The 24,327-nt window shown below is 41.5% G+C and overlaps 1 long non-coding RNA gene across 3 annotated transcripts; it reads right to left on the bottom strand.

Moving 5' to 3' along the window:
- Nucleotides 1-1,625: 1,625 nt before the first annotated feature.
- On the bottom strand, nt 1,626-23,503 carry LOC125409326 (uncharacterized). 3 transcript variants are annotated; one of them, XR_007234755.3, is made up of 4 exons: nt 23,365-23,503; nt 23,052-23,175; nt 9,599-9,732; nt 1,626-3,596 (listed from the first exon to the last, which is right to left on the bottom strand). It is a non-coding gene; the product is annotated as an uncharacterized LOC125409326 (long non-coding RNA). The 3 variants fall into 3 exon arrangements; XR_015739448.1 differs by lacking the exon at nt 1,626-3,596 and adding an exon at nt 7,954-8,410; XR_015004852.2 differs by lacking the exon at nt 9,599-9,732.
- Between the last annotated feature and the right edge of the window lie 824 nt (nt 23,504-24,327).

The raw sequence follows: 24,327 nt of genomic DNA, 5'->3' as shown, positions 1-24,327 counted from the left end.
CCTCATCCCCATTCCCATCACCATCATCCTCATTCCCATCACCATCATCCCCATAGTCCTCATCCCCATTCCCATCACCATCTTCCCCACATTCCTTTCCTATCCCCATCACCACCATCGCCGTCATCATTGTCATCAATATTTGTTCTGGACACTCCTTTGCACTAGTTCCCTGGCATGCTCCCTCTCGTTACATCTCAGCAGAGTCTACATGGCTTCAGGCTAGAACTTCTTTCTCTTAATTCATTTTTTCTAGTCCTTATTCAATATTCCAGTTCCAGTAAACATTAAGACTTATCTGCTCAATTGATTGTGCTAGCCAATTGGAAGTTATTCATGCCGACTTCCCCATACCCCATTGCCTTCATATCTTCCAGTAACACTGTCTGGTCTTGTGAGTTACATTTATTGACTTAAAACTATAAAGACACTCAGAAGTATGGAAAAGGAACATTAGAAGGCCAGTGGTACCTCATGTGCATACAGACTTGTTAGCACCAAGTTCAAACACCTGACATCGTTTCAGATAACACAAAAGACAAGGAAATGCGTGCTTCTTTGTTGGCCAGGAAAAATGGTTTGCGATCGTTTTAATCAATGACAGCAGGTGACTTAGACTAGCTATTGGCATACTCCTACTGGCCATCATAAATTCTGCCTAGCAGCTCACTTTTCAAGGATTCTTCCATCCACATCCCTATGGGACAGAGGTTCACCATATGGAAACCTTCCACTACTGAGAGCAGGCACATGTCTAATGCTTCACTGGGCCTGCAGTCTTTCTTCCAAAGTTTGTCTTCTCAAGAGTTTGATTTGTACGCATGCTCGTTCAGTCCCAGGATTCTCTGAATGTGACTGACATGGGGGCTGTCTGAGAAGCCATTGATAATGGCACTGGGACTTGTTTCGTCTGCATGTACTGGCTTTTTGGGATCCTAGTCTGTTTGGATGCTCACCTTCCTAGACCTGGAGCGAGGGGGTAGGAACTTGAACTGCCCACAGGGCAGGAAACCCTGACTGCTCTTAGAACTGGAGAGGGAGGAGGAGAGGGAGTGGGGGGGGAGAGTGGGAGGGTATTGGGAGGAGGGGAGGAAGTGGAAATTTTTATAAATTAATTAAAAAAAGAGTTTGATTTGTAGACTACACACCTCTTGGCTTTTTCCTACGTTAGTTCTTGGTTGTTTCCCTGCATTAGGTGTGTGAACGTATATATATTTCCTAACCTTACTTTAGTGAACTTGGGGGTGGCTGATCCTATTCGGAGTGTCAGCTAGCTTGATAATGTTCTCTCTCCAGATACACAGACTTGGAGAGAAATTACTGGAAGCAGGTCACATTGCAAGGCATATTTATAGACTCTTACAGGGCAGAAAATAAATTTTCCCATATGAAAATTTGAATCTCCATGTCACAGAGCAGGGCTAATATAATCATTTAAGTCATTAGAAAGTATGGCCTCAATGCATATCTTTTCTACTTTCTTCTGTCTGCATATACACATATACACACGTGAAATAATAATAATAATACAATGAGAATTTATGGACACATAAAGCATAACACATATCATAATTTATATGTGGAATTAAGCAAGGAAAATGACATGAAACATATAATATTAAAACTGTATTTCAACTGTATACTTTACTGATCAACATGTAAAAAACTCACCTCTTAATAAGATCATCACCCACTCAGCTATGTGTTGCTTTACCAAGTCCATCTAGTATCTCAGAACGTCGGGTTTGCCACTCCCCAGCAGGATTTGGCTACTCTGACAGATTGCCATTGGGCTGTTCCATTGCATGTACTGATTCTCATGGTTAGACATGCCTGTGGAGACGTGTATTTGGGCTGATTTACCTGATATGCCATCACGCAAACAGAGCCTCCATGTTCTTCAACTGCTCATATTATGTGGAGGTTGTTGTCTATGGAACAGCTTGCAAACCATATTAGAAATCTGAATATCAGGCCTAGAGAGGTGGCTCTGTAGTGGAGAGTGCTTGCTGCTTTTGTCAAGAGCCTGAGTTCTGTTCCCAGGACACATGTGGGGCATCTCACAACCACGTGGTACTCCATCTCCAGAGGAGCAGAAGCCTTTTCCTGAGCTCCATGAGTATCTGCGCTTGAGTGTAGGTACCCACTACATACACACGCATACACATAGCTTCAAGGTAGCTCTATGTCAAGCTGTGCTCCTGTGTGAGCTGTGCTATTCATAGCAAGAGTCAGGAATTGATCTCATGAAGCCCTGAAAGAGCAAACCACCCCACCAGGATTTAGACCTGCCGGAGCTCTGCTGTGACCCCCCCCCCCCACCCAAAGCCCGTGTGAAAACGTGGCTTCATAAGGACACCTTGGAAAAACAAAATGGAAGCTATACGTGAAACAATAATAACAATAATGAAAATTAAAAATCTCACTCTCAGAGAGCAGTGGAAGTAATAATAAATTAGGACAAGGGAGGAGAGTACATCGACAGCATTTATAGATCATATCCTAGCAGGACACACATATCCTTGGAAAGGGCAGTCATTATTATCTGTCTTTTCAGTGTCTTTCTGGCAAGAGGCCAGCCTAGTAGAGCAAGGCTGAGAGGAGAAGCTTCTGTCAATGACGCAAGTCACCCTGCACAGTTCCTTGGCTACCATTTTCTTCTGCCATTCACCTTCCCAGCTCTAGGCACGCCTACCTTATTCGTTAGGAATAACTTTGAACTCAGAAAATTGCCATTCCTCTGCTCCTCCCTTGTCCCAGTTTTATTATTACTTTCGCTGGTCTTATTTCCCTTGACTTAAGAGTTCTAGACAATTGCAAATCTCCCAGTCCTATCCACGCGACTCCTCGTATTAAACCATAATGAAACCTTTATTTGCTCACCCCGTCTGTCCTTTATTTCTATGGAGTGAGGAGGAGTTTTGTATTCGCAGTCTCCACCCTCCAGCAGCTATTGCTGTGCTCTGTTGAGTCTAAACCAGGGTTCTCAACCGGTGGGTTGTGACCCCCCTTTGGGGTCAAACAATCCATTCCTGGGGATTACCTAAAACCATCGGAAAAGATGTATTTGCATTACCATTCATAACAGTAGCAAAACTGTGGTTATGAAGTAGCAACAAATATAATTTTCTGCAAAAATTAAGGGTGATAAGGGTCACAGCATGAGGAAGGCTGAGAAGCACTGCCCTGAACTGTGAGATCAGATTCTGTCTGTGAAGTCACTACTTGTTCTGAATCCCGGCTGTCGGTCTCCTCACTATTAATCAGAGGACACATAATTGCACATCTTTTCTTGTTTCTGAGACACGTAAGCTCTTGCGAGAGGGTGACCTTCAATAGGATTTCAATTCAAGGCAGCTACAGACCAGCCTGAGGGTGAGAGGGCAAGGCGTTCCTTCTGTATCTGGGTCCCAGAATGCGATTCCTAAACTGAGGAAAGAGCAAGTTCGAGGTAGTCTGGCGGTGAGATGGCTGCTCACGTGACTGGTGGCTCAGCTGTTGACCTGGGCACGCTAACGTGAGCTAGGAGGAAGCTGGACTTCAAGCCTCTGTGTCCTCTTCGGACAATCCGGGTAGATGAGATCTGCTTATGTTTCCTGCAATGACACCAATGGCTGCAAATGAAATGTCATTTTGAAGAAATAAGGGATCTGTAGGCTGTGCCATCAAGACATTTGCCAAAATTATTAAAGAAGACAGTCCAGGGTGGTGAAGGAAGGGAGACTGGAGTCTGAGATCCAAACAATAGCCTCATGGTCCCTGTGGGTGCATGGCCTCTAGGTCTACTGCGGTCGTCTCACGGTTCATGCAGGTGCATGGCCCGTCTGTCTCCTGCAGTCTCATGCCCCGCGGCGCGGGTGCACGGCCTCTATGTATACTGTACTCTCATGGCTCCTGGAGGCACATGGCCTCTGTGTCTACTGCAGCCTCATGGTCCCCGTGGGCACGTGGCTGCTCTGTCTATTATATGGGAAAACAACTGCTTGGAGGTAGTGTTGGGGTGATGGGCTAGAACAGAGCGTGGAGCATCCTTGGACAAACGCAGGTTCATTCTACACGATGCATAAATGTTTAACTCTTGTGCCCATGCTGTAGGCAGTTAGTGTGCCAGGTCTGTAACTCAGTAGTGTTGGAAGTTCCCGGAGACCCGAGCGGAACGGTATAAAGTTCTAGTTAGAAGCTGAACTAAGTGAACAGAGATACACGAGGGATGTTAAAACAGCACCAACAGCGTGGGGGCTGGGCATACAAAGGACTTGATTTTATAATGTGAGGTGGGATGGAAGGAATTGCAGTTGGCAAACCGCATCTGAATGTCACTGGGGTTGTACTTAGTGAGACACCCACAGCTAAAGTCATCTGTGTTGGGTTTATAGCCTGAAATAAGCCCAGAGTTTCAAGCTAGTAAACAGAGCCAGAGGCTTCAGGGTTATTTACTCGGACATTTTTTTTTTTTTTTGTACCTTTGAAAGAAGCAACCATAAATTGGGTTTATTCGAAAGCAAATATTTCATATGCAAAATGATGACATTTCAAAACTAAAACGGCAATGGTAAATACCAGACACAGCGGGATGTCTTTGTGCCCTTTACCTGCGGTGGCATTACATAAGAATGATTGTCACATCTAGCTGTTTCCTGGCAGATAAGTCTGAAATAGTTTCATTTTCCCATTTTCCCCTTTAAAAATATGCAGTATAAACTTGTGTTAGTCAAACTTCCTTCTCATCGCCACAAAAACCACAGCACCGTCTGAGACGTCCCAGATGGCAGTCACCAACGGCACATGGCTCCCAGTCCTGGAACTGCAAGCTAGTGAGACCCAGGGACCCAGAATTTAACTAATATATTTCCATTTATATTCAAAAAAATGATTCTCACTTAAATTGTTGAAGAACTCACATCAGAGCAACCAGGATATATAACTCTACTTCTAGACCTATTGGGATCAATATTATACAATTTAGGAAAAGATTAAGTATTTCAATAAAATTATAGCTCTCAAATTAAGCTGCTCTATAAGTTTAAAATCCACATCAAATTTCGAAGCTTGAACGTGACCAAAAAAGAAAGAACAGCCAATTATTTTGTTAAAGCCATTTTGTGTTACTGTTACTGGGGAACTACACTTGTGAGGTGGTGGATTAATAAACTACATTATGAAAATGGATTTAATTTCTATTTTTTAATATGGATACCAGGCAATTAAAACTCCCGTTTTCCCAAGATGATGTTCTTGTCACCAAGGCTCAGGCTCCTCAGAAAGCAAGAAAGGATCAACCCAAAAGTGTATGTTTTCCTGTAAATCGCTTGAGTAAAAAATAACTCGATTAGTACAACCCAGAAGCCAAATGCAGACGGATGACCACCTGCGCTGGGATGTAATTGACTTCTTCACTTTAGGGGGTGGGGGTGGGGGTGGGGGTGCACAGTCTTACCCAGTCAGCCTGTGTCCCATGAGGGAATCTGAAAGTTACTGTATTTTTTTCCCCTGTTACTGTATCAAAAAAGACCTTGTTTATGAATAGCTAAAGAGTCAAGGGGCAGCCGCTGCCTACTAGCCTACCCACAGGCTCATACTCTCCAGAGGCCTAGGGATGGCTCCACCCACAGTGGGCTGGGTCCTCCCACATCAGTCATTAACCAAGGGAATCTGTCGGAGACAATGCCACAGTCTTATCTAATCAGTTCCCACAGGACTCTAGGTTGTATCAAGTTGCCAATAAAAACTCACTAGCATAAGTGTTTAATAAACAGTTATTTGGGTTTTTTGGAAAATTGTTAAGGGTTATACATCCTAGTATTGGCATAAAAACAGGTGTGGGATCCAATCAAAGGCCCTGACATTAATTCACACACCTATTAACACCTGATTTTTGACAAAGAAGCCAAAATTATACAGTGGAAAAAAAATCTTCAACAAATAGTGCTGATATAACCGGATGGAAGCATGTGGAAGAATGCAAATAGATCTGTCTCTATTGCCATGCACAAAACTCAAGTCCATGTGGATCAAAACCTCAATATAAATCCAGTTACACTGAACCTGATGGAAGATAAAGTGGGCAATAGCTTTGAATGCATTGGCACAGGAGAATGTTTCCTGAATATAAAACCAATAGCACTGGCACTGAGAGCAACAATTAATAAATGGGACCTCTGAAAACTGAAAAGCTTCTCTAAGGCAAAGGACATGTCAATAAGACAAAACAGCAGCCTACAGGAAGGAAAAAGATCTTTACCAACCTCACATCTGAGGGCTAATCTCCAAAATATATAAAGAACTCAAAAAACTAGACATCAAAATACCAAATACAATTTAATAATCCAATTAAGAAATGGGGTACAGATATAAACAGAGAATTCTCAACAGGAGGATCTCAAATGGCTGAGAGAAACTTTAAGAATTGTTCAACATCCTTAGTCATTAGGGAAATGCAAATCAAAATGACTTTGAGATACCAATCTTACACCTGTCAGAATTGTTAAGATCAAAAACACTGATGACAGCTTATGTTGGAGAGGATGTGGAGTAAGGAGAACACTCCTCTGTTGCTCATGGGAGTGCAAACTTACATAGCCGCTTTGGAAATCAACATGGTAGTTTCTCAGAAAATTAGGAATCAATCTACTTCAAGACCCAGTTATACCAATCTTGGTCATATACCCAAAGGATTCTCAATCACACCACAAGGACACTTGTTCAGCTAAGTTCACAGCAGCATTGTTTGTAATAGTCAGAACTTGAAAACGACCTAGATGTCCCTCAACCAAAGAATGAAAAAGGAAAACATTGTATAAATGCAAAAATCAATGACCTCATGAAAATTGAAGGCATTAAATGGATGGAGCTAGAAAAAAATCATTCTGAGTGTGGTAACCCAGACCCAGAAAGATAAACATGGTATGTACTCATAAGCAGGTATTAGGAGTAAAGTGTCGGATAACCAACCTACTATCCACAGTCCCAGATAAGTTAAACAACAAGGAGGGCCCAACGAAGGATGCACGGATTTGCCTGGATAGGGGAATGAGAAGAGATCTCCGGGTAAACTAGGGGTGGGGGTGGGTGACAACGGAGGATGGGAACTTGAGGCACCAGAGCCAGGTTGGGAGAGGGACAGAGCGGGAGAGACGTCTTGATGGAAGGGGCATTTCCAGGTTAGGGAAGACCTCGTGCCAGGAAACCTCCCAGGAATCCACAAGAATGACTCCATCTAAGACTCCTAACAATAGTGGAGAGGGTGCCCGAAATGACCATCTACTATAATCAGATTGGTGACTATTCCACTTATCACAGGAGAGCCTTCATCTAATAACTGATGGAAGCAGATGTAGTGATCCACAGCCAAGCACTGGACTGTAGTCAGGGAGTGCGGTTGATGAGAGGGAGTAGGGATTATATGAGTGGGGGTGGATGGGGGTTAAGGTCATGATGGGTAAACCCACAGAGACAGTTAACCTTTACTTGTGGGAGCTCATGGACTCTGACCCAACAGTTAGGGAGCCTTCGTAGGACTGACCTAGACCCTTTGCATGCTGTGACGGTTGTGTAGGTTGTGTATCTTGGTCTGTTTGTAAGGCTCCTAGCATTGAGAGTAGGACCTGTCCCTGGTGCTTAGCTGGCTTTTGGGACCCTGTTTCCCATGCTGGATTACCTGGCCCAGCCTTGACACAAGGGGAAGAGCTTTGTCCTACCTCAACTTGATGTGCCATGCTTTTCTCAAGCCCGTGGGAAGACTGTCCCTTTCTGAATGGAGACAGAGGATGTTATGATGGGGAAGGGGTAGATGGGAGGCAATGGGGGAGGCAGGGGAAACTGTAGTCAGCATGGAAAATAAATGAAAAAAAATATTATGCATCCTCTGTTGCTGAACAGGAGTCCTATATTGTAGACAGTCTGTTTCTCACATGTTGACCCATTCAGAGCCCCAGACACACAGAACAGCACATGTTCTGACGTGTAGAATTTAAATTCCATTTAGAATTTATTTTATTTGATACGTTAGCATTATTTTGGAGCTAAGTCAAATGTCAAAATCATCTTCAAGAAATACTCCGTTCTATCAGATGCTGAATTTTCTGCTGTATTCGCCAAGAACTGCTGACTGAATGGCCGGGAATCTCCTAGCCATTGATCAAATAGTCACCTCCAGACTTTCAGAACTGATGATGCGTGTCCGGCAGAGTTCAGCTACTGGGAATTAATCATTTATTTTTTTTCTCATTTTAAGTTTGATTTTTGTTATAGTCAAACACTGTACAGGGAATGCTTTTCGTTTGTTTGCTTGTTTTGGACAGAGTCACTGCGCAGCTCGGGCCAGCCTGAACTTGCTCTGTAGGTTAGCCTGGTCTCAACTCATGGCAGTTCAGCCTCCTGTGCACTCTGACTGTACAGGGAGACTCCGTGCCTAGGTGGGAGAGTGAATTTCTATGTGTCAATCATAAAGGTTTCATACCAAGTATCACACTTTTCTAGTCTTATTCCATCAGTGTCTCTAAAAGTACTCTTTTTAGTACATCAATTTTTTGCCTAGAAATAGTCTGATAAATTTTTATTTAGTCAAGCACTATACCATTATGCCCCTAATAATTATTACTTAATTCATATTACATATAAAACCATCATTTCAAAAGATTGGCTTGTTTGAATCAGGATATAATAAATTTCCTTCCTTCTTTCCTTCCTTCCTTCTTTCCTTCCTTCCTTCCTTCCACTCTCCCTCCCTCCCTCCTTTTCTTTCTCCTTCCCTTTTTCCCTCCCTCCCTCTCTCTCTCTCCTTCCCTCCTCCTTCTCCTCCTTCTTCCTCCCTCCCTCCCTCCCTCCCTCCCTCCCTCTCTCTCTCTCTCTCTCTCTCTCTCTCTCTCTCTCTCTCTCTCTCTCGGCAGAGTTAGGGATCAAACAGAGGCCTTCCAGTATACATGCTAGGCAATCACTTTACCTCGAGCTACACCTGGCCCTAGTTGTATTTCGTCACTGCCTTCCTTTGAGGTTTGTTACTAGAGCAACTATCTCTGGTACCTCATTTACAGATGTGCCCTGTGCACATTTTCATGTAGCTGGCTGATGTAGCACTTTTACATGAGATTGACCTGATTGCCCCTAACATGTGATGGGTAAAGAAACAGTGTGATCTGTAGATTTTGTAGAATAGTTATTTCGCTTTGCAACCAGTTAAAATAAAACTTATGTGACTTAGCAAAGACAAGAAAGATGGGGAAATAAAAATGGAATGTAAAAATGTAAAGACAGTTTGGCATGGGGATTCCAATTGCCTTCCATTTCTTTATGTACACATGGCTGTGTGTTAATTTTGTCTATTCAAAAAGAACTGAAGGGAATTAGAGCTAGAAAATAGAACAAGATTCAGAGTATCTAGAAGCATTTTATGCTGGAGAAAATGAGCCAACAGGAGTGATGGCGGGGAGAGTCAATTTAAGAGGTAATTGATCCTGCCTTCCTGCACAAGACTCCCTCATCCAGCACAGAGGCCTCGGATCCTTTATACTTCATGGAGATGCATGTGCCATGACACAGTATTAGTCTGGAAACTTTGGGGGAAAGATGCGTGGTGACGAGGGTCCTTATTGTAACTTACCTCCATCTTTATTGCTGGGATTAGCTGAGGCCAGCTGGATGTCAGGCTCTAATGGAGTCCTCCAGCTCCAGGAGGAAGTGGCGTCTCTCAGAGCCTGGTTGATGGCCACTTTCATCCTTGTCATAGTTTGGGTGCTGCACGGAACCCAGAATGCTGTTAACGTCTAGTTGCTGTTGTCTTTGGACCACCATATTCTTTGTCTAGCTGTCTTGTGTATGTTGATGCCCATGTGTGTGTCCATGTGTGCATGTGTGTGTGCCCACATGTACATATGCATACATGTACCCTGTCACCATACTATGTAATTAATAATGATGCTAATGGATGGCAACCTTTGAAAATAACAGGATACTGGAGGTTTTAACAGCATCCCTTAACCATAAAACCTAGATTTGGTTTTCTCTAAAAGGCAAGAGCTGTGAAACATTGCATTGTATTGTACTAGTACAGTACTGTATCGTATTCACTAAACTTGTATCACCAATGATTTAGTGGGAGTAAAGACAACAGCCTGTAATCCCATCATTCTGGAGGCTAAGGCAAGAAAATTATGAGTTCACGGCCAACCTGGGCTACATAGAGAGTTCCAGGTTGTCCTATTAGACTTTGTCTCCATAAGCTAATAGCTTAGTACTATTATAACTTAGCTGCCTAGTTAGACAGGGAGATACCTGATGGAGAGAATAAAACAAAAGGAAGAAAGATAGATTGGGAGGATTGTTAGATGCCGGAGGAGCCTACAACACTTTTGCACAGCCAACTCTGTGGAGTTTATTTTCCCTTACTTCTTCCCCTTTCCAACTCTGTTCTGAGGGAATATATGGAAACGATGAATCTCATAGAGCCAGGAGTATTTGTGATTTATTGGTAAAGATACTATTTCTTAGGACATCTTCTTTGACTCCCTCTCTTCACACATGCAAATATTTCTGCTTCCTTCCAGAGTCAGGCATTTGTTTCAGATTCCGAGGCTTTAAAAACCTTTGCAGCGTCCCTCCCCACCTTCTCGGGTTTTTAACAAAATAATACATCAAAGGAATCACCACATTTCCTATATTCCACCTCCTTCTAATACATGGAGAAAGATTGGAACAGATGATGAGAATCTGGAGTCCAAATTTTGGAAGCTTGCTAAGCCCAGTTAATCCCGCCTCCGATGAAAGACGTCTGTCTGCAAGCATAAAGAACATTTGCTGAAGCCTAATCTAAGGATCAAAAGGCCCTAAGACCCAGAGCTACAGTGAAAGACAAGGACAGAATTATTAAACATGGCAGCATTTCATCAGAAAGATTAATTATTTACTGTAGAACCCAAGGACTATCATGAAATTGAAATCCATCAACCCTTCTCATTTAACCACGGCCAAAACTATCCCAGCAACAGAGAACAATTTGGTTCTTTTTTCATTTTTTTTTGTCTTTGAGTTATAATTGTTGATGACAATTGCATTCTTTCTATAAAGAGATTAAACATAATATAAATTTTATCACAATACACCATTATTATTGAGTGACTTGCTAGAACTTAAGAGTTATTTTTGTCAAAATATTCCATGTTTTTTCTCACATGAAGAATTTTTATCTATACAAATACAAATTACTTATACAAGTATACATACATATATAAGTGTATATATAAATATACATATATGTGACACAGATATACATATATGTGACAAGAAAGTAGAACCAGAGTGAGGACAAGCAAATGGGGAACAAATATGAGCAACTATATATATATACATATATATATATGTATATATATGAAAATTCCATAATGAAATTCATTTTTCACACATTAAAAAATAATAAAATAATTTTTCCTTTTCAAATTAGAAAAGAACTAGATATGCAATTAGAAGATGCTGTAAAGAAAACAGACATTTCTGTAACCTAACCATGGCCAACAAAAATACTCTTGCTATGAATACGGCTGCATGGAGTCATGGCTACAGAAAATAGCCGTGAGGAGAGTGAGGATGCAACCCTATCCCCGATGCCCGCCAGTCAGGAGTGTGAAGATGCAAATCTATCCACGATGCTCACCAATAAGGAGTGTGAGGATGCAACCCTATCCCTGATGCTCACCAGTCATGAGTGTGAAGATGCATACTCTATTCCTGATGCCCACCAGTCAGGAGTGTGAGGATGCACACCCTAAACCCAATGCCCAGATGAAACACAGAGTCAAGGATGTTACACATTTAGCCTCTGACTGCCAGAAAGTAAACTAATAAAAATAAACTGTATAATAAAATTGAGTAATATTTCAGGCATGGTAGCACACACTTTTTACCTCAGCACTTGGGAAGTAGAGACAGGTGGATATCTGTGAGTTTGTGGTCAGCTTGGTCTACAGAGCGAGCTCAAAAAAACTAAGAAAAAAATTTTGAATGATATTTTATACCTGGATAGTGAAAAGAATGTTCATATATTTACAACTGTAAGAAGCATGAATCCTTCCTGATTTTACCATACACATACAAATCTTGCTCTCTAGTCCCAATTCTTTTCCTCTGTTTTTAATTTTGGAGAATTTTGGTAGCAGAGCCTTCCACCCTCCATGGCTTGACCTTCTATCAAGTACATCTCTTGAATTATTCACATTTTATTTACTGCTTCTGCTCTAGAATTTTTATCCAGTTCTTTTTCACAGTTTACCTTTCTTGTTGCGGAATGTTCCTTTACACTGTGTGAAGATGTGTCACTGTGATTGGTTTAATAAAAAACAAAATGGCTAATAGCTAAGCAGGAGGTATAGCAGGGACTTCTGGGCTGAGAGTGCTTCAGCTGGATGCAAAGGGAGCAGGGTGGGAAATACAGAGTAAAGGTAACCAAGCCATGTAAAAGAACATAGATTAAAAAATATGGGTTAATGTAAATTATAAGAACTAGTTAGGAACAAGCCTAAGCTAAGGCCAAGCTTTTATAATTACCAATATGTCTTCAAGCCATTTTTTTTTGTGAACTTCTGTCCCAAAGACAAGTCTGCCTACACTGTCTCATCAAATTTTGTTTATGTTTTTATTCTTATTTCTCATGTGATGCTAATATCACCTTATCCTTGTCCTGGGTAGATTCATTTCTCTTTACTGATCTTTCCTGAGGGTTAGGTTTCCTGGCTGCTCTGACTGCAAGCTAACTTATTATTCAATATGAAGCTTTTCAACACCCCAGGTTGAATCTCTGGATCAGCCTGCGATTCTTGCTGCTTGTTTTTGTTTTCTATGTGTAAGCAAACTTCAATGCAGGTGTGCTTCTACTCTACTTTGGTGGTGCTGTAATGTAGCCCCATTCACGAAGACTGTACAAGAAGCAACATCTGCCGAGGTCTGGAGACACTGATGCCAGTTGTGATCATGGGAGGATGGGTGACATTGGCATTTAGCGAATAGAGACCATGATATTTTTCTGTACAGTGTGATGTGTTGTGTCACCCTTATAAGAAGAACTATTAAATTTAAATATGATAGTTCTCAAATTGAAAGCTAAAAACCAGTATCACACCCAAATTGACTGAATCCTGATTCCTTTTCCCGAAAACCTCTTTGTGCTGCATAGTTTACCAACCTGACCTGGTTTAGACTTACCCAGGAAGGGAGCCAACAATGAAGTCTTTAATCTAGATTAGGTTGGCCTGTGGGCATGTCTAAGGGGGTTTTATCTCCATTACATTAACTGGAATGGGAAAACATGCTCACCGTGTCTTTGTCGGTGGCACTGTTGCCTAGGCAGAGGATCTGGGGCTATATGAGAGGAAACAGCAGGCGTAGCAAAGCATATATGCATCTGCTGTTTTCTGCTACGGACTGAGGATGTAGCGTGATTATCTGTTTTCATTTCCTGCCATCTTGACTTCCCTGAGATGATGGACTGCACCCTGAAACTGTGAGCCTCAATAAATCATTTTCCCAGAAGTTATTTCTTTTCAGGGAACTTTATTACAGTAACAGAAAAGGAATGGTGATATCTCATACCCTTTAATAATAGCCAGATTATTATTTAAATACATCATATTTAATGATACATTTAATTTTAATTAATTAAATTAATGTATTTCAATTTTAATTAATTAAAAATCAAGTTCTAGTAAGTGTCTTCCCATCAGCAATCTAATAACTGGCTTGAATAGAAAATTTTATATTGTCAAAATTACTTTTGTTTGAGTGATACTGTCTTAGTTAGGATTATGTTTCTGTGAGGAACACTATGACCACAAGGAACTTGAGGAACACACAGTTTATTCACCTTATGACTTACAGTCATTCCTGAAAAGAAACTGGGACAGGAACTCAGGGCAGGAACCTGGAATCCAGGGTTGAAGTGGGTGCTGTGGAGTCAGCTGGCTTTCTTATACAATCCACCGGTGCCACCAGTGCTGTAGTGGGCTGGGTCCTCCAATAGCTATCATTAAGTAAGAAAGCGCCCTGTAGACTTCCCTACATCAAATCTGATGAAAGCGTTTTCTCAACTGAGGTTCATCTTTCCAGATAACGCTAGTTTGGGTCAAGTTGACAAACAATCAAACACAACAACCAGGACAATGGACTCCTCATCATTGTGATACAAAAATAGCTAGCCTTTCCTTTCTTGCTTATCTTCAAGATTTCATGTTAATATTAACATAACATATATACATTTAAAAGTCCCAGGATAGTTAAAGATTTCAGCACTTAAAAGTTAAATTTTCTTTAAAATGTTGAATGTTTCTTAACTGTGGCTTCTTGTAAAGTTACATATCTTCTTACTCCATGTGCAAAACCAGCTTGGGAAGGAAAGGATTTATTTCTTCTTACAGTTTGTCATCCGTCATCCAGGGAAGTCAGGGCAGGAGCCTGCAGGCAGAAACTGAAGCAGAAGGCACGGGGGAGCACTGTATTGGCTTGCTCTTCTTGGCTGGTTTAGTTCGCTTTCTCAAATACACCAGACCCACCTGCCCAGGGTGGCACCAACCATAGTGGGCTGCCTCTAAGTCAATCTAGTGAATGCATTTTCTTATCATTCTTATAGATGGTATCCTCTTCCTTCCATATTCTGTATTTATTTTCCTCATACTCCCTAATTAAAGTTACCCCATTTTTTTCATTTTTCCCTTCAAATAATTTGTACTCTGCTATTTCTCTCATAAGAAATGCTACATTCTTACAAGCTGCAAGATAAAATAAACTCTTTCCTTCCCGAGATAATCCTAGCTTATGTCAAGTTGACCAAAACCAATGTCAGAGTTACTACGGAAACATTATACAGTGTGTGTGATGCTATCAAATCTTATTATGTATAAAATGACCTGATATCAGTCATCATAAAACACTGTCAGCTCTGAAGTCTTAATTTTAACCAAACTTTGGAGAAGCAAGCTATCGAAGAGTTAAACACTTTCTCATATTTCTCAACCTGCATGTCCTTAAGCTTACAAATGGATAATAAAAATGTGGCACATATACATTATGGAATACCATTCAGCAGTAAAAAATAAATATTAAGTCATGAAATTTTTCAGGGGAAGGATGGAACTATCAAAGATCATGGTGAGTTAGCCAACCAAGACCCAGAAGGACAAATGCCATTTGTTCTCTCGTACTTGTAGTTCTTAGTGCCAAGTCTTCAGACGTGAGTACATATGTTGGGGACCAGCCTGGAGTGGAGGTATGGGAATGAAAACACAACTCATGTGACTTTATCGGGAGGAAGTTTTCAGTCATGAAACCCTGAATTCACATCCTGAAAAATCACCAGCGTTTATTCTTCAATCAGCGTTTATATCAAAGCGTAAACTGAGGGGGAGATTCATTAACATTCTGTGTCCTAGGTAGTGGGGAGAATGACTGTGGTCACGCCCACACCTATGTCTGCTCTGCCATGTAGACTGAAAAGCACCTCTTCTCTGGGTGACGTCCTAAATTACAATAGAAGAAGCAGAACAACCTTAGCTTAGCCTGACTAATTGCTTAGGATGGTGTCAGGTTGTCTCACCATCAGAGGGCTAGGTGACCACCTTCTCTGTAGTAGGTGCAAATTGTGCCTTGCCAGGTCGCTCAGAATTCTGACTGTCATACAATGTAGGAATATGGCCTGAATAATCTGGCCTCTATACACATATCCTGGAGTAATGATAGAAACGAAGATAGCAAAAAACTGAGATCATGGTGAGAAAATTGAAGAAAACTTGTGGGGTTCAAGTGATTTGAAGGGGGAAATGGGAAAGTGGGGTAGCTTTAATTTAGGGAGTGGGAAGGAGACAAATACAGAATATGTAGAGTGAAGGATCAGTAAGAATGTCTGAAAAAGTCACAAGGAAGCATATTATTATATAGCTACTTAAAACTGAATATACTTATAAGTCTGTGTATGCATATATGTTTACATGAAATCTTCCTACCTGGGATAATGGTACTCACACCAAGAGCCATAGACTAACAAAATCCCAGTATCAGACATGAGAAATCCATTTAGTATAAGAGGTAATGACCTTTGCCATTGATCATCTTCAGAAGTGTAAGAGAGATCCCTGCTGCTGGAGAAACCAAGCACTCTGGACACAGGAACTGAGAGAACTAAATTGACTTTGACCTGAAAGCCTCCTCCCTGGGGATTAGCTTTTATGATATTAGAAGGTGTTATGCAAGCTTTCAAGGATCCTACCAAGTGGCACCTATGAACCACAACAGTTGCAAGCATGGCACAATAGCACTATGCAATAACAGCGCATGTATACCTTTGTGGTAACCAACAACTGCTGAGAGACAATGGTCTGTACCCTGTCACTTGTATTTTAAATAAAAGCTGATTAGCCAGTAGCCAGGTAGGAAGTATAGATGGAGTAACCAGGTAAGAAGTAGTGGTGGGGCAACAAAAATTCTGGGAAGAGGAAAGAGTCAAAGAGTCAGTCTGCAGTCTTCATCCAGATACAGAGGTAGCCAGACACAGAGCAAGAAAGATGTGACTGCCTCACCGAAAAAGGTACCAAACCACATGGCTAAGACGGACAAGAATTATGAACTAATATAAGTTATAAGAATTAATAGGAAGCCTGAGCTAATAGGCCAAACAGTTTATAAGTAATGTAGACCTCTGTGTGTTTCTTTGGGACTAAACGGCTGCAGGACTGGGTGGGACAGAAAACTTGATCAACAAACAACAAACAACCAATACTGGTCTTAAGGCTCATTCAACAGCAGGGAAATCATGCCTGGTACAAGAAACCTGGCCAATTACCTAGGGTTGGTGAGCTTGTTGATCTCAGAGGAGAACTTATAGTATCCAGTCTGCTAAAGCATTATAATTTCAAACTAAATTCCAAATATTTATCCTTATACTCATTGATAAGTGTAGTTCTAATCCATCGTCAAAGAAACTTCTCTTTGCAGCAGATGTAGACCTTTATAGAAAATCACAACCAATCAAAATATAGAGAACAAAAGACCATGTGATGCCCAGTCCCGATTGATACATCTACAGCATAACCCTCAGCGATCATTGCAGAAGAGGGGTGAAAGGTTGTAGGAGTCAGAGGATGAGGTGACCTGCTGTGAGACTGTGCCTTCTGGGAATGTCAGAGAGGCTACATTCATGAAGTCTCATCAATGCGGCTTCCTGAACAAGACCTAAATGGTGGCACCGATAGATATACTAATGTGGAGGGGAAAGCTTGTGGGGCCTCAACAATAGACAAAGAACTCTGGGCTACTAAGCAATGCTGAGAATGTGAGAAATGATCTTCCCAGGGAAAAACCCCAAGCTGATTGTCCTGTGCTGGATGGTCAGCCCTGAATCATTGCATTATATACATGCAGGTAAGATTATGTGGACTGAGAAGTTTGGTTTTATGTATTTTGGAGTATATATATATATATATATATATATATATATATACATATATATATACATATATATATATGTGTGTGTGTATTTGACTATGTATATATATATACATATCTATATATCTCTATACATCAATCAAGAACTAAAGAAAGAGAGGTCATGAATTTGAGAGAAAGCAGGGAGGAAAATGAAAGTGGTAAATATAATTATATTATTTCAATAAATGAAAAACTTGTAAGAAAAACAAGAAGGAAGGCAATGAATGAAAAACAGTGGAGGTCAACTTCTGGTCTCTGTGTATATCAAAAATTTATTGACATAAAACAATCAATAAATGGCTTTTAGATCTGAACAGAGAGTTTCCAAAAGAAGAAGTAAAAATGGCTAAGAAATACGTTTTTAGTATGTTGAACATTCTTAGAATCAAGGAACTGCAAAGTAAAACTATTTTGAGATTTCATTTTGCCCCAGCCAGAATGGCCAAGATTCAGAAAACAAGTGATAACCAATGCTAACGGCAATGCGGGGAAAGGGAGCTATCCTTCACTGTTGGTAAAGGTGCTAATGGTGTAGCTATTATGAAAACCAGTGTGGCGATTCCTCAAAAGGCTAGAAATAGATCCAGCTCCGTTTGACCCATACAACTCCTAGGAGACGGCTCTACCACTCTTGAGCATTTACCTCAAAGACCCTATACTCTACAACAGAGCTACTTGCTCCTCCATATTCATTGCTGCTTTAATCACAAGAGCCTAGATGTCCACCAGCTGACGAGTGGATGATGAGAATGTGGTGCGCACCCACAGCGGCGTGCTATTCATCAGTAAAGGACAGCAATGAAATCACGAGCTCTTCGAGTAAATGGATGGGCATTAGAAAAAGCTATGCTGAATTAGGTGATCCAGACTCAGAAAGACAAAGGTCATATGCCATGCGTTCTCTCTTCTATGCAGATCCAAGTTCCTAATCTTTCAATTTGTGAGTATAGCTTGGAGTTCCTGGAGAACCCAGGGAAGTAGAAGGGTACCATCAAGGGATGAAGGGATAAATAAATAGTGTAGTGGAGAAAGAAAGTAGAACACAGGTGATCTGAAGTGGAAAAGATGAAAACTGGTGGTAGGGGGTTTAAGTGGAAAGAGTGGTGGGAGATTACAGCAGACAGAAGTTTGGGGAGGGGCAATGCTATTAAGGATATTCGAAAAGCTGTATGGAAGCCTACTACTTTATAAGATTTCTGAAAGCATATAAGAAATAACTTAATTGGAGTTACCTCAAATTAGAGGTTAATCTTCCCCTTAGAATTCATAGACTGTCAGAGAGAAAGCCCAGTGCCAAGTATGCAACACGTTCATCTATAGATCAACCATTATAGGGGATAATGATTCAGGAGACTCTAAAACAAAATCGCTTATTGCTACTATTCTTGGATGCCAGTCAGAACATGAAGATAGAACCCTATTTCTGAAGACACCACCCACTTCAGTTACAGAATCTCAAGAAATTAAGATGCCAATAAGGGAATACTCCTCACTGACAACCAGCTTCCATTGTGCAGGATGTACTATACAGATGGCTGGGAAGAGAAAAATTATCAACAGTCCTCTGCATCTTTAAATCTTGAGAGCTGCGATGATGACCAGCTAAGACACCTACTTGGGGCTATCCAACAGCTGTCAGTGTGGGTTGAAGACGATTCATTAGGAGGGAACTCATGCCTGGTTGTTGACTGAATTTTCTGTCCCACCCGGTCCCACAGTTGTTCAGTCCCAAAGAAATACACAGAGGTTTATATTAATTATAAACTGATTGGCCTATGAGCTCAGGCTTCTTATTAACTCTTATAACTTATATTTGCCCATGATTCTTGTCTGTGTTAGCCACAAGACTTGGTACCTTTTTTGGTGAGGCAGGCACATCTTGTTGCTCTGCATCTGAATTCCTCTGTGTCTGGGTGACGACTACAGACTGACTCTTTCCTCTTCCCAGAATTGTCGTCACCCTGCCTCTATTTCTTGCCTGGTCCCCCCATTTATACTATCTGCCTGGCTACTGGCTAGTCAGAACTTTATTAAACAAGTAAAAGAAATAAATCTTTATAGGGTAAAACCACTGTCCCATAGCACCTGGTACTGGACGACTGGCCCCAAACCATGACTGAATGGTTCATACATGCTAGGAGAGAAACTCTAACTATGTTTTAATAAATCAACATAGTATCCAACAGTCCACTAAATATTAACCTTATTACCCATACTTTAGTTCTGCTTTCAAACTTGGCCAGAGTAATTTCTTCCTGCAGTGGTTCTGAGTTAATACAAAGAATTGGTCAAAGCACAGAAGAGAGGTGACTATGGAGTACTCATTCACAAATGGGATTCTCCGCTCCCTATTGCATGACTCAGGGGGGCAGAATGACTGTAGAGCAAGGAGCCATGGCTGGCATGTCGCACACGAACTCTCAGCTTCTGTGGAATCAGGTTTCTTCAGAAATGTGGCCCGTGGTAGATTGCCCATGTGTCAGCGGTCACCCTATACTCATGGATATAGGCAATACTAACTGGACTCTTCTCTTTAAAAAAAAATAAAAATAAACATGAAGTTTAGAGGGAGATATAGGGAGCATCCATAGGATTGAGTGGGTTAAGTGAAGGGTAGATATTATCAAAATGCATTTTATTCATGTATGGAATTCACAAAAAATAAGTAAAAATATAAAAATGTGTAAATTTATATAGTTTTGGTGCATCCTGACATATTGCCAGTAGTAATACACACCAGAATTGAGAATTTCTACTTCCAAAAACTGTACGCTTTTCCTTAATTTCCAAATAAATTTAAAATACTGAAAAGATGCTACTTCATTTACGTTTCCATGTTAAGGGGACAAACTTTAGTTGACACAAATTTTTGAATCAATGTTTAAGGATTTCATGGACTCATGTGTCAAAACCTCCATCACCAGCATGAGTATTCTGAGTAAAGAATTAAGGCTAAACAAGGTTGTAGTTGTAAAGATAGGACCCTGATTTGATAATTGGTGCTCTTGTAGGAAGAATCATAGGGGATCTCACCCCCACCGCTTGATCCACGTCTCCTACTTGGTGTGTGGCTGGAAGCCCGTGATGATTCCATAGAGGTTTGAGAAAGCCATGAAGAAGCATGCCTTGCTTATGTCTATAGAACATGCTTGAATTCTTAAACTATAGACACAGGAGATCAAAGAAGAGAAATTGCCTGGAGCCAGGTCTAATCTACAATGTTAGTGAGCTTGAATTTTGCCCGATTTTTTTTAAACCAAAGGACTCAAGATAACAACGCATGAATCACTCAGCATTTCACTGTCAATAAAAATAGTTTCATATTAAAATAGTCATATGTACAAAACGTTCATGACCTTTCAAGACACACAATGAATCTGACAAGAGGCTTCTCCTTCCAAGATGTTATCCTCCCTTCCAGGCCTCAGTGACCATGCCAAGCCCCAGACAAGAAACGGGCTTCAGTGAACTCATTAACTCTGGGGGGAGAAAGCGTAAAAACAACAACCGATAAAAAGATTTTTGAACCGCACATGAAATAATTTGCAAAACACACATTGAACTATTTGGAAAGCGCATAGATCAGCTGTCTACTGAGGACAGCACTGTGCAAAGCCAGCCGTGTATCCAACAAGCATTCCTTAACGATTTCTTACTCTTTTCCAGGCCACTTAATAGGCAGCATGTGTTAATTGCTTCGAAGACACTCATCTACCCATTAATAGGCAGATCCTTTCTATTGGATTGATGGCTTCCTGTAGATAGAAGCTCTGCCTTTGGGGCCTTTAAAGTTCCCAGCATGTACTCAGCCTATCTAGTCAAGTGGCCACGCCCCATTGCCCACCAGGTGTAACTGGGCAACATCTTCCTCCTCACTGTTGACAAATCCCAAGAAGGGTCTGATGGGCCCCTCTTTGCCGTTCCTCCAGGATTTTCCTTTCTGTATTATTAATTAATTCTTCACCCCAGGCCAGTCCTTTCCAAAGATGTTCATTAAGTTCTGGACTCAATATGGAACAAATAATTAACCCCCAGTATTAGCACAGATGCGCAAAACCAACATTTTATTTTATTTTATTTTTTTTACTGTCCCTGCAAAAACAGTCTGGAAATATAAAATGTGTTAGAAATCATTCAGTTGCTTTATTCCTATGAAAGTCACTGCCAGACTTCTCAGCCAGACTTCGCATCTAACTATTTGGTTCCCGCACTGGCCTGGTGTTCCCTCATCTTGAGGTGAGAGGTGGCTCGGATGACAGAGGAAGCACCCGTGCTGTTTTTTCCAGAGCTGCCCTTTAGAAGGTCTACGTATCGAGGAGGAAGGTGTTAGTTGAGTGTCCAGGCCCTGGCGTCCAGGCCTTGGCGTACAGAGGTGGCCCATGTACGTCGTCTGATGTCTTAAAAGTCCACATTTGTGCCTGTTTCCCACAGACCACGTTCCTGACAGGTCTTTCAGAAAAGAAAACGGATGATGGTCCTCCATAAATAGAAGAGTAACGGAGGAGAAAGGAGGGTCAGACGACACTGGCCGGGGCTCTGTGCAGGGTCAGGCCCAGTGTGGTCCCGCATTGTTTTTTAAAATAATCAGCCCTGTCTGTGTTCTTGAGGCCCCTACAGAGCAGGGTGAAGCAGAAAATCCTCCAGGATCCATGGGGGCTGCATTGGGGGGTTTTTCCGCTTTGGCCTTGCAGCGTCTAATAGGAGGTCGCTGTTTGCTAAGGGAGCACAGCCCTGGGTGGTCTCTACCTATACGGCCTTGTGGCTCCTGTCTTTCTTTCCCACAGCAGGGCCCAGTACGGGAAACTCAAAAGAGCTGCCAACCTGATCTTTGGACACAGTGGCCTTTCTAAACGAGCATCCAGCTTCTGCAGCCACAGCAAACAGCGGTTTCCTCCCTTTGTTGTGGGTCTTTAACAAAAAAAAAAAAAAAAAGAAAGAAAGAAAAGAAAAAGCCACACACAGATGTGAAACCAGAGACAAATTAGCAAACGCGTCCTTCATTTAGTTATTTTGAGTAAAGTCTGATTGTCAGGCCACTCGGGGAAGCTATTCCGGCATGGAGACCTGGGTAGAAATGAGGGGTGTTACCGTGGAAGCAAAGCTGCTGGCGTTGGCTTCGCTTTTTAAAGTGTGTCCCTAGTGAACGCCCGCATTGAAACGACGGGAAAGTGACTGGCAGACACGGGGAGGTTCAGGCGCCTTGCTATGTAGCTGATGGACATTTGCTTAAATCCGTGTTTTTTGACCCCTGTTTTTGTTTTCAGTGAAAGCAGTTAATGAATTGCTTGGTGGCACTTCCACCTGCAAAGGGCACGGAGCTCAGTTAAGGGTCTTCTTGTAATTTAGGAGTCTGTTTGAACTTCAGAGAGCATTCCACGCGGGCCCCCACACTTATAAACTCCCTTGGATAAATCACTCCTACATTACTGCATTGTTACTGTGGTATGGGGCAAAAATAGTTGGCAGGCGTTTCAAAGCAAATGCTTCAACCCAGTGACGGCAGCTACAAAGGAGGCTGCCAGGGCGAAGCAAGTGCATACTTTGCAAGCATGTATTTTTAATGGAATATTTAATAGGACAAATCGCAACCATACCTTAATTAGATTAGAATGATAGCGAGAGACTCGGGGTCCCACGGGAAGGCCGATTTTCACACGAGGTGTCTTCGGTTCCTTGGGTAGCTTGAATCATCTTACACGTAAACACGGAGGAAAGTCTCTAAAATAAAGTGCAAAGGGGGTTGTCAGTTCAGTTCAGTTCAGTCATGATAAATACCCAGTTCTACTTTGGAATTCCTGCCTGGAAATATAAATTGATTTTCCTCCCAGAAAGAATGTGCTATGGGGCTGGCTGTAGGAAAACCAGATTTAGTATTATTGTTATTATTGTTGAATCGCACCGACTCACCAGGGGCAGCGCAGGTCAGAGTTTCCACTGTACGCTGATGTTTTTGTAAGACTTTAGAACTTGGATATGACAGTCAGCTTTGGCCTTCGGCTGGGTAAATAGCCTCTCTCCCTGGAACAGACCTTTGTACCACCTTTCAATAACACAGGCAAAAACAAGGCTAAACAGCCTTCCCCTTGCGCTTTGAAGTAAAAGCTATTGAGACGTTTCCAGCGTCGCAGGGAAAGGGGCTCCAGAGTTATTTTTGCTTATTTTCAATTGTTAGTTAAGGTGTTTTCTTTTTGTCCTTAAGATTATTGTGCTTCTAGGTTTAGAGAGACTTTAAAGTTAAGCCCTACCAAACGATCATTTGATGTGTGACGAAATTTTGTTTCCTTCATAACTTGAAGTTTTATTCCAGTCTACATGGTGGTTATTCTTCATAAATAAGCCGTTATACCTTTTAGAAAAGCAAGTATGACTACATTAAAAGTCATAATACAGACTAAAATTATCAAGTAATTTGTTATTCAAGTGGGCAGTTCAGTACTGTATAATTTTCTGAAAATGTATTTCAATGTGTGTGTGTATATGTGTGTATGTGTGTATGTGCATGTATATATGTGTGTATGTATGTGTATGTGTGTGTGCATGCATGTGTATATATGTCGTGTAGGCATATATGTTTGTGTGTGCATGTATGTGTGTATGTATGCACTGACATGAATATTTAGAGGTCAAAGAAAAACTTAAAGGGGCTGATTCTTTCCTTCTACCACAAGGAATCTTGGGATCATAGATCAGATAACCAGGCCCGGCAGCACGTGCTTTTACCCACTACGCTGTCTTGATGGGTTCAGAGATTGATGCTTGAGGGATGTTTCATCTTGACTTACACTCAAGCAGGTGTTTGGGGAGAAGTTATGGAAACAGTATTTTTCCAGAGAGCAATTCTGGGTCAAGGCCTGGTCCTTCCCTCCAGCT

The sequence above is a fragment of the Myodes glareolus genome, chromosome 12 (assembly GCF_982192425.1).
Source record: "Myodes glareolus chromosome 12, mMyoGla1.1, whole genome shotgun sequence".
Lineage (NCBI taxonomy): Eukaryota > Metazoa > Chordata > Mammalia > Rodentia > Cricetidae > Myodes > Myodes glareolus.
This window is presented reverse-complemented; position numbering and strand designations above follow the sequence as displayed.